This window comes from Mustela putorius, unplaced genomic scaffold (assembly GCF_011764305.1).
Source record: "Mustela putorius furo isolate JIRA1106 unplaced genomic scaffold, ASM1176430v1.1 tig00000398_pilon_pilon_pilon, whole genome shotgun sequence".
Lineage (NCBI taxonomy): Eukaryota > Metazoa > Chordata > Mammalia > Carnivora > Mustelidae > Mustela > Mustela putorius.
The window spans coordinates 313919-324646 of record NW_025421371.1 but is presented as its reverse complement, the minus strand read 5'-3'; positions in this window follow the sequence as shown (position 1 = coordinate 324646).

Genomic DNA, 10728 nt, shown 5'->3' with positions numbered 1-10728 from the left:
CAGGGAGAGAGCCTACACTACTATGATCACGCTGACTCTGTTCTAAGACAAGTGCATTCCAACTAACCCCCAGGAACTCTTTCTGTCAGCTCCCCTGCACACCTTCTCCAGGAGGCCTTCCCTGACCATCCTCCTACCTTGGCTAAGTGTCCTTGATTTTTGTTTTTTAAATATCTCCCATGCATCACTCAATCACTGCACTTAGGATATTGTTTTATGGCATTCAGGTATCAGTCTGCCTCCCTATACAACCTAGAACTCCTTAAGAGAATGGACTGTATCTTATTTGTATTTTCCCCATATCTTGGAAAATGATAAGCATTCCATGATTCTGAATGAATGAATAAATGAAAGAAAGAAAGGATAGATGAATGACTTAAAATTACTACTTACTAGGGAAGTTCCTGATATGACTGACTGGGAACCAGTCAGTGTAAGTATCTCCAAACTGGTCACGGACTTGGTGATTTCTTGAGGCTTCACTGTGGTTTCTTCCTGAATGGCAGCCTCCTCCCCCTGTGCTTCTCCAGCCTTTTCCTCTGTTTCTTCTCTGACAGCCTCCTCCTCTTGGCCATATTCTTCCCCCTCTTCCTCCTCCTCCTCTTCTTCTTCCTCTTTCCTTTTCTCCCCTTCTTCCTCATCCCCTTTCTCTTCCACTCTTTCCTCTTTCTCCCATTCATCCTCTTCCTCCCCCTCTTCTCCTTTCTTCTCTACTCCTCTCCCCTCCTATCCTGACTTCTCTTCCTCCTCCACCTCCTCCCCTTTCTCCTCTACTCCTCCCTCCTCTCCTTCCTCCTCCTCCCCTTCCTCCAGAACTCCTCCCTCCTTCCTCTATTCCTCTCTCCTCCCTTTCTCCACTACTCCTCCCCTTCCTGCTCAACTCTTCCCTCCTCCTCTTCCTCCTCTACTCCTCCTTCCCCTCTTCCTTTTCCTCTTCCTCCTCTCTTCCTTCCTCTTCCCCTCTATCCCCTTCCTCCCCTTCTTCTTCCTCCTCCTCTTCCTCTTCTTCCTCCTCCCTTTCTTCATCTGACACCTCCTTTTCCCCTTTGTCCCCCTCCTCCCTTTCTCAGTCCCCCACCTCCTTTTCCCCTTCCTCCCCCTCCTCTCCAACCTCCTTTTCCCCTTCCTCCACCTCCTCCCCCTTCTCCTCCACTCCCTCCTCCTCTTCTCCTTCCTCTTTCTTCTCCTCCCGCTCCCTCTCCTGCAGAGCCTTTCTCTGTACTAATATGTCATCTTCTTTCAATTCCTGTTGCATACTTTCCACCTCTCTATCATATTGATTATACTCTTCTTCCACTTCTGTTTCTTCATCCTTTTCTGCTTCTTCTAGGGGGTACTCCCCTGCACCTGACATTCTTCTTTGTGGAGTTTCCTTTAGAGAAATATTGACCATAACCATCAGCAGTTCACTTTGTTTCCCATTTTAATTTCCTAGTGCATGAACCTATCAATGAACTGTACAATACCAGCTCTGGTTCCTTTCCACAGGAATAAAAAGAATTTCATACTTCTGGGAAAGCCTGTACCTAATCAGAAGCATATTGATGCCAGGGCCTCTCATCTTTCCAGGAATAGTTTTAGAGCCCTGAAACTCACTTTGTATATATCCATATTCCCACAGGCAAGCAAAATGATAACCCAGGCATTAACAACAATTCTCATGATGTAAATAAGGACAGATGCAGCGGCTTAGTGGTTAAAAGCGTGGGCTTTGCAAGCGGCCTCTCCTAGCACCCAATCCTGGTTCCACCACTCACTTTGCTTTGAGACCTTGGGCAAGTCGCTGTACCCTCAGAGTGCATATTTGCTCATAGGCAGGATAAAAGTCAGAACCCTAAATTCTGGGGTTGAGATGACCTATGTAAAATGTTCAGTGCAGCTGCCACAGAAGGCTTGAGAAAGGCAGCAATCTTTTACAAAGTTTAACAGCCTTCTAACATAGTCTCTCATTCATTTCTTCCGACAAACTGGAGTTTGAGGCTCTGGGAGTTGAATGACTTAATGGGTTCACACCACTGGAAAGAGGCAGACCTCTCTAATGCTCAGTTCCTCCAGGTGGAAAAAGCATTGCTAAGATTTCAAACCCGTGGCCTTGAGTAGGGGGCCTGCTCCAACTGCAAACTTTGACAGTACACCTTGATGCGGGGGCCCAAGGGAGGGGAAGAAAGTGTGGGGGGTCTGTGGGGGAGGAGAGGGGGACACAACGCCAAGGTGCTGCTCCTTCCTTAGTTTAGGTCTCTCTGAGGCTGCCGGGACCCCTTCCCAGGTGGGGCACCAGGCCTTCCCACACCAGGACCCCCGCCCCCAGGTCACAGAGGGCCTCAAAGGCCCAGCCCTCCCATCACCTAGACCCCTGCGTTACCTCCCCAGCCTCCAGCGGCCGCTGCTTTCTCCTCCTCGCTTTCTCCTCCTCGTGCTCCCAACCTATGGTTGTCACCCAAGCCCCGCCCCAAGTTAACCACCACCAGGGTGAGCCGCCTTTGGCAGGCCCCACGGTGGTCAGCGGGGGAGAGGGGCCGCTGGGGCCCTCCTAGTGAAATTAGCCTTCCTTGTCCCAACCACTGTCTTCAGCTCCCTCCCCCAACTTTTTTCCAAGGCGCCAAGGCCTGAGAGGTGGAATGGTGGCACCTGCAATTCTGACTTTCTTAAGATTAGGTATGAGCGGTTTGGTAAAATCCTCCTTGTCAACAGCAAACTAAATTTCCCGCCGTCCTGGCTCCTCTGAGAAGTTGACCCCCTTACTGGACGTGCAGTCACCCGCGGCGGTGCCAGCGCCACCCCAGGCCCCGCCCTCATTGCCAAAGGACGTGCCGCTTTTGCCCTCGTGCTCCTGCTGCAGGCCACGGAAGTGCAACAGCGGGAACTCCAGCAGGTGCGCAGGTTGGTGCCTCGCCACCTCCATGGTGAAACCCTGCAGCAGCTCCGTCAGTCCCGCGGGGATCTCCACGCACATCCTGCCTGCCTCGCCTGGGGCCCCGGGGCGCTGCCCTCGTTGCCTCCCTGGACCGGCCTGAGGCCCCGCGGACCCCAAGCGAGCGCGCTCCGACGGCGCTGGAGGAGTTACTCTATGCTAGCGCAGCGCTCTGGGCCCAGGTGGCCTGGCTGGCAAGCGCTGGGGCTCCCGGCGCTCTGCTGCTCCCTGCGGGTGCAGCGGCGGTGGCTGAGGGAGCACGGCCCGGGAGGGCAGACAGCATCTCGGGCTCCTCCCGCTTGCCCCTCACTTCTCTCCCCACCCCTCCTACTTTCCACCATTGTTCATTTTTGTTAAGGATTTTGTTTTGTTTTAGGGAAAGAGCACACGTGAGTGGGGGAGGTGGGAAGGGTAGGGCAAAGAGAGAGTTTTAGTGGACTCTGCCCTGAGCCCAGAGCTTGCCTCAGGGTTCAATTGCAAGAGCCTGTGATCACGACCTGAGCCAGAACCAGGAGTTGGGCACTTCACTGATTGTGCCGCCCAGGTGCCCCTAAGATGTTTTTTAAAAAAAATTTCTGGAGAGGGTCGCCTGCGAGGCTCAGTTGGTTGGGCGACTGCCTTCCCCTCAGGTCAAGATCCCCTACTTCCAGGATCTCCTCCGGTGTTGGCTCCCAGCTTCTTGGGGAGTCCTCTTCTCCCTCTGACCTTCTCCTCTCTCATGCTCTCTCTCACTCATTCTTTCACAAATAAATAAATAAAATCTTTTAAAGAAAATTTCTTGAGACTTGTTTTATGGGCTTGAATGTGGTTGATCTCAATGAGTATTTCCTGGTCATTGGCTATTCTGCATTTGTTGGGCTTTGTGTTCCAGTGCCAAACAGGTCAAGTAGGTTGAATGGATTTTTAGGTCTATTTACTTCCCATTTTTCTATCTTCTTGTTCTATGAATTATTGGCAGATGAGTGTTGAATTCTCCCAACTGAATTGTGGATTTGTCCATTTCTTTCTTATTTTTTTTTCAGGATGTTTTTGCTTCATGGATTTTGAAGCGTTCTAATCAGATGCAGACACCTTTATGATGGCCATGTCTTTCTAAATGGATCCTTTGTTGTTCTGAATTGTCTTCTTTCTCTGTTCATTATATTTGTTGTCTTTCTATTGTCTATTGTCAAGACCTGTTAAATTTAGCCTTTTAGGATTAGTATGTGTACGGTATAGCCCTTTTCATAATTTTTCTTTTCACAAAATCTATATTATTCTCTTCATCCTTCTATTTAAAATTTATTTTTCACTGACATATCTAGGTCTTTTATTTAAATAGAATATTAATAGCTAGTTTTTAAGGTAATTGTTGAAATGTTTAAGTTGAAGTCTACTACCTTGCTAGTCATATTTTCTTTTTCCCGTCTGTTCCTTCTTCCCATTTGAACTGCCTTCCTTTAGATGAACTGAGTCCTTTGTAAGATGCTATCTTCCTTCTATTATTGGCTGTCACATGGGCAGTGAGATATGAGTAGGTCATTCTGACTCTTTCTAAAATTGTTCTTCAACTTGTTTAGGGAATCTGTAGAGTAACCTTTATTTTAGGGGTCATGGAGTCCCACTACTAACTCATGATCCTTCCTGGGTCTATACTGAATATTCTGACTGGCTGGGGCCACCCCTTACAGAGAGGATGACCCCTCTGCTTTCCAGACTAACTTTTATAGAGCAAAGGCCATGTGGTTGGGCCTGGCCACACATAGCTGGACAATGAAATTGTAACACACAGAGAAAGCTGCACAGTCATGCTAGGTGACCAATTGAATTACAATTTACCATAGTAGACATTTGAACCAACCTATCACCTTGTTCAGAATTGGTGCCCAAAAGGTGCCCAAAGGGTAGGGCCCATACTCCTTGGTAGCTAGGAGACAGTATGCACCCCCACTGACTGAATACATCCACCTGGCCTGACTCACCTTTGTATTTGGACTTTGTTACCTGGGACTGGTTTCTGGGACTTGTTTTTAAGTAAGTTCCCCTGGGGGGGGCAGACTCCATTTAAGTTTTACAACAAAATGGCAGTTCAACAGGAGTGGGGCTGCTCTGGCTGAATAGGCCCTTACAATCAGGACATAAGTCCTATTGGATTAGGGGCCCAACCTACTGAAATATGACCTTATGTTAGCTACTTACATCTACAGGGACCCTATTTCCAAATAAGAGCATGCTCCCAGGTGCTGGGGTTTAGGACTGGGGTAGTTTTAATGTATTTTATATATATATATACACACACACACACATACATACACACACATATACTGAGATTCTAAACAAAAATGTTTTATTAACAAAAAAATTATATATGTATTATATATATTATGTATATATATAAATACATTATATATTATTTTTATATATTTTATATTATATATAATATATAAGTTTTATATATTATATTATATATAATTATATTATATATAATATATATTATATAAGTTTTATATATTATATATAAAATATATACATTTATATTAAATTATATATAATATATGTATATATACATGTATATGTAATTTTTATATATTTTATATAAATAAATTATATATTTATTTAAAATTTATTAATATATTTATATTATATTATATATTAATATTTATTTATATATTTATATATAAAATTTATTTATATATTTATTTAAAATGAAATAAATTTTATATTTATTTATTTTATTTTATATATTTTAACTTTTATATATTATATATATAATTTATTTATACATGTTTTTATATATATATAAATTTTTTTGCTAATAAAACATTTTTGTTTAGATTCTCAGTCTTCCTTCCTTTCATTACAAGGTTATCTGCATGTTTTTGGTGCCTACTGAACATTCTACCACCTCTACCTCATAAATCTCCAGGAAAGTTATTGTTACCTAAAGTCATCTGCCATCTTTTTCAAAACAGTTCGCATCTCTTTGGAGTTTACAGTTTTTTTGGTATTTAATATGTTTATGTGTTGATGAAGATGACTTCCATCCTACTCCTTCCTTCTGAATTTGTTTCTTTTTGTGAAAGTCAATTCTCTAGTGTTTTAAAAGAAGGATTTATAAAAGCTAAATGGTCATTATTTGTAAGTCTACATTCTTTTTTCTCATTTTGTATGTACTTTAAGTGACCAGAGATTTGGAGGCTGACAGCATTTATCAGCATTTTAAAGATATAAAGGAAAAAAATGTATTTTCGAAAAGGGACGTAGAAAGTAATGAAGAAAAAAAAATGCAAGACAATGGACAAAAATTTAGGGGCTCAGTAATTTCATGAAATGTAAATGGGTTGTATACTCTAATTAAAAGATTAAATTTGTTAGATTGCATCAATACACACATACACACATAATGATGTGCTTCTTCTAAGAGAAACATAATAAGCTCACCAAGGCAGAAATAAAATTTTGTAATATTGAACATCTAAAATTGAACAAGTAATCTACAAACTTAGAAGTGGACATCCTAGCCAGTATAATAAGTTATGGAGGAAACATTAAAGGTATAACAACTGGATAAAATGAGTGAAATTTGTATAGAAAGATATTCTAAAAGAATGTACAAAGTATTAGAATCAGGAAGTGAATTAATCAAGGTCATAAGATATAAATTAAAAATTAAGAAAAATTCATTGGAATTCTGTGAAATATGAACAAAGGTTGAAAATCGTATTTATGAGAGCACCCAAACTAGGACTTAATCTCTCCAAAGACTTTATACAGTCTCTACACAGAAAGTCTCCACACAGAAAACCATAAAATATTACTAAGGAGAATTTATGATCTAAATAAATGGGATGTCAAATATGCTAATATGTTACATATGTTAATAGAACAGGTTCATAGCTTTGATCATCAGTATGGTAAAGTTTCAATTTACCCCAACTTGATTTAGAGATTCAATGCCATCCCAGTTTCATATCTAGCAAGTGCCTGTGTACATTGAGAAGCCAGTTCTTATATTTCCATGGACACAAAAAGGACTAGTAATTACCCAGGAAATTTGAAGAGTAAAGCGAGAGCAAGAGTGAGGGAGAAAGAGAGTGAGAGGAGAATCTGATGGGATTGGATTTATTACAAAAAGACTATTGAAATGACCAGAGAAAACAGACAAACAAAAAAGGGCAGACTTTGACAAAGCAGTGTTAAACCTGTTGAATATCCACATGGAACAAAATAGCCTAAAACTCTAAAACAGACTGATGTAGACTAAATACAAAAGATGACATCACAAATTTTCTAGAAGGTAAAATATAGAAATATTTTTCTGATCTGGGGGAGGTGGCAAAGATTAGTTGAACAGGACACCAAAAACATGAAGCATAAGAAGTGTTGGGAAGCTGTACTCTACTCATTAAAAGGTAAAAAAAAAAAAAAAAAAATTGCCCACCAAATGACAAGACTAAAATTATGAAAGGCTCTATCAATATAACAGCTAAGTAACTGTATACAAAAATGGATAGGATAACTATGAATCAATAAAGAAAGGTAAGTAACTTAAAAACAATGAAAATGCTTGAACAGAAATATCCCAAAGAGAAAAAAAATCAGCCAATAAATACATGATCCTCAGAGATCATGAAAGAGCAAAAGAAAACACAATGTGTTAGTGTTAGCACACATAAGGCAGACCCAAAAAAGTGTTCATTAATAAAACTTCTTTAATAGGTAATGTAGTGGGGCACCTGGGTGGCTCCATTGTTAAGCATCTGCTTTCTGCTGGAGTCCTGATCCCAGGGTTCTGGGATCAAGCCCTGCTTGGGGCTCCCTTCTCAGCAGGAAGTCTGCTTCTCCCTCTCCCACTCCTCCTGCTTGTGCTTCCTCTCTGCTTGTGATCCCTCTCTCACTGTTTCTATCTTTCTGTCAAATAAATAAATTCTTTAAAATAAATAAGTAAAAATAAAATGGAGACACATGGGGTACTAATGAACAATAATATTTGTTTGTTTGTTTTTTTAAGATTTTATTTATTTATTTGACAGACAGAGATCAGAAGTAGGCAAGAGGTAGGCAGACAGGGTGGGGAAACAGGATCCTTGCTGAGCAGAGAGCCCAATGCGGGGCTCGATCCCAGGACCCTAGGATTATGACCTGAGTCAAAGGCAGAGGCTTAACCCACTGAGCCACCCAGGCACCCAGATTTTTTGGGGGGGGGTTGTTTTGTTATATATATATATATTTTTTTTTTTTGCAGTGTAACATATTTCATTGTTTATGTTTAACACTCAGTACTCTATGCTATACGTCACCTCCATAATACCCACCACCAGGCTCATTCCACCTCCCACCCCCCTCCCTTCAACACCCTCAGATTGTTTTTCAGAATCTATAGTCTCTCATGGTTCATCTTCCCCTCCAATTTCCCCTCAACTCCCTTCTCCTCTCCATCTCTCCATGTGCTCCATGTTAGTTATTACACTCCACAAATAAGTGAAACTGTATGACAATTGATTCTTTCTGCTTGACTTATTTCATTCAGCATAATCTCTTCCAGTCCCATCCATGTTGATACAAAAGTTAGGTATTCATCCTTTCTGATGGAGGCAGAATACTCCATAGTGTATATGGACCACATCTTCCTTATCCATTGATAAGGAAGGTCTATTGAAGGACATCTTGGTTCTTTCCACAGTTTGGTGACCATGGGCATTGCTGCTATGAACATTGGGGTACAGATGGCCTTTCTTTTCACTACATCTTGTATCTTTGGGGTAAATACCCAGTAGTGCAATGGCAGGGTCATAGGGAAGCTCTATTTTTAATTTCTTTAGGAATCTCCACAATGTTCTCCAAAGTGGCTGCACCAATTTGCATTCCAACCAACAGTGGAAGAGGGTTCCCCTTTCTCCACAATCTCTCCAACACACGTTGTTTCTTGTCTTGCTAATTTTGGCCATTCTAACTGGTGTAAGGTGGTATCTCAATGTGGTTTTAATTTGAATGTTCCTGATGGCTAGTGATGATGAACATTTTTTCATGTGTCTGATAGCCATTTGTATGTCTTCTTTGGAGAATTGTCTGTTCATGTCTTCTGCCCATTTTTTGACATGATTATCTCTTTTGTGTGTGTTGAGTTTGAGAAGTTCTTTATAGATCCTGGATATCAGCCTTTCGTCTATACTGACATTTGCAAATATCTTCTCCCATTCCGTGGGTTGCCTCTTTGTTTGGTTGACTGTTTCCTTTGCTGTACAGAAGCTTTTGATCTTATCAGCATTTTTTAAAAAAGATTTTTATTTATTTACTTGACAGGAAGAGAGAGCAAGAGAGAGAACACAAGTAGGGGGAGTGGGAGTGGGAGAAGGAAGCTTCCTGGCAAGCAGGTAGCACATAAGATGCAGGCTTGATCCCAGGACCCTGGAATCAAGACTTGAGCCAAAGGCAGATACTTAACTACCAAGCCACCAGGCACCTCAAGGCAGCCATTTTTAATTCTGTATTTAAGAAAATGGTTGTGTCTGTAACTGATAGATTTTCTTCTTGATTTGAGGTGAAAACAAACAAAAAAAGACCATTTTTCTTGGTGATTATTCCAGTCTCCACCTCATCTAAAGCATGTTTAAACAACAACTTTATCAGAAACGCATGTTCATACTTGTTAAATGAAATATCCTTCATGGTACCACAAATGTGAAAAATATCTACATGACATAAAAGAGTTAATAACTGGTTTTTAAGAAATGCCACCTCACAGGCTTAAAGATGGGTTGTTTCAACCTGATTTTCTTTGTTGTTGTTGTTGTTTTGTTTAGTATAAAATCTATTCCTTTAATCTTACAGATCCTTCTTGAGTTCATGGTTCATTCCTGGTTTAATCTACAGAATTTTGGGTCCTTTAAAATAATGTGATTTTGGGGTCCTTTAAAATAATATGATCACAGCAAAAAGTAAAGTACATCTTATGCATTGGTCACTGGTGACTTTAGAGGATACTGATATACTTTTTAATATCATACATAAAAGAGAGGGAGTAAAATTTGGGGATTACTAGGTAATGGGGTTGTGGACAGAATTGTTCACTGAGTGACTGCTATCTATACTAACATTTAGTCGCTTTTTGGAAAACGTATTAGAGGCTATGATAAGTGTGCTACATTTATTATTAGTGCATTTGCTTTTTACAAGATCCCAAAATGAGTTTTCTCGTTTTAGAAGTGATGAGATCACAGCTCATAAGATGAGGAGCTAAAGGGCCCTAAAAGACAGTATAATAATTAGTTATATGTAAATTAGAGAGTAAAGTATCCACATAGCTAGAAATGGTCATATCAAGTAAAAATTGTCTCTCAGTCTGTGTTTCCCTACAAATGGGTTTTCTTACAATGTCAATGTCAGACTATTGACCATGTAAACTTTTTTCTCCCCAGTTTTATCATTTTGATAATTCTTCTGGAAAAAGTAGAATTGGAATATGTGAGTCCCGATCCTCAGGGGATTGTCTCATCATTTGACTGCATATGTTCATGATCCAATTTTAGAAACGTGGCCAATTCAATTTAAAACATTCTAGTTTGCTAATCACCCTCCAGGAATGTCTGCCCAAGAGATGGGAGAACCTATGTTGGTAACTGATTCAGCCTTATCTTGCTCCAACTACATTTTACTATAAGCAAAATAATTTATGTGTAACGATTACAATGATTCCAACCATTATTTTCAGAACAGCTTTTCTTCCACTAAATGTGAGGAATTTAATCATTTCCTTTAACAAAATTACATGTCACTAGCACAGAGCTAATCTCACATTGTAATCTCACTTGTCATACAGTTTACAGGTTTGAGGTACT